The following is a 1,199-nucleotide window of genomic DNA, read 5'->3' on the forward strand; positions in this document are numbered from 1 at the left end:
CAAGGAACCGGTGGTTATTGAGATCGCCAAGGCTGGATCTCTCAGGAAGCCCAGTCTGGGGCTGGAGGCCTCGAGGATTCCTTGATGGCTGCTGGCCTTCAGTCCATGCTGGAATCCCAAAGTGGCGGGGTTTCAGCCCCGTGAAGGACTGTCTAGGCAGCAGGATACATGAACATGCAGAGGTAGCACGGAGGCAAGCAGGCGGTGAGCAAGCCTCCTTCCTGTGTCCTTTCACGTGGGATTGTCACCAGAGGTATGGCTCAGACTAGGATGGGCCTTCTGGCCTCAGGTGATCCAGTCAAGAAAACCCTTACAGACAGGCCCGCTTGTTTTAGTTGATTTCAGATACTTACAGTCACTTACAGTCACAGTGACAACTAAGACGACAGCACAGTTGATTAATGTTTCTTGTAGGCTGGGTATTCTGGCTAAGGGGCAGATGCCTGTTGTTCTAGTAAAGGGGATTTTTTTTAATCCTTTGTGGTATTTAGAGTGGAACCCAAGGACTTAGGCACACTGAAAATTGCCCAACTACTAAGCCACAGAACCAGTTCTTTTTTTTTTTTTTTTTTTTTTTTGGTTTTTCGAGACAGGGTTTCTCTGTGTAGCCTTGCCTGTCCTGGAACTCACTCTGTAGACCAGGCTGGCCTCGAACTCAGAAATCCGCCTGCCTCTGCCTCCCGAGTGCTGGGATTAAAGGCGTGTGCCATCACTGCCTGGCCATGACCACAGCAACTCTTAGAAAAGAAATCGTTTAATTGGGGCTGGCTTACAGTATCAGAGGTTTAGTCCATTCCCTTCATGGCAAGGAACATGGTGGTGTGCAGGCAGACATGGTGCTGGGGAAGTAATGAGACCCATGTCTGAATCCACATGTAAGGAAGACAGAGGTCCTGGGCCTGGGTTGGGTTTTTGAAAGCTCAAAGCCCACCCCTATGATAGCCATCCTCTAAGAAGACAGCACCTGCTCCATCAAGGCCACACCTTCTAGTCCTTGTCAAGTGGTGCCACTCCCTGGTGACCAAGAATTCAAAGATGTGAGCCTATGGGGGACAACCTTTTTGTTTGTTTTTAGACAGGGTTTCTCAGGGCTGGAACTAGCTCTGTAGATCAGGCTAGCCTTGAACTCACAGAGATCCACCTGCCTCTTCCTTTTGAGTGCTGGGATTAAAGACTTGCACCACACCTGGCTAGGGGGC

Source organism: Mus caroli, chromosome 5, assembly GCF_900094665.2.
Source record: "Mus caroli chromosome 5, CAROLI_EIJ_v1.1, whole genome shotgun sequence".
In the NCBI taxonomy this organism is placed as follows: Eukaryota; Metazoa; Chordata; class Mammalia; order Rodentia; family Muridae; genus Mus; species Mus caroli.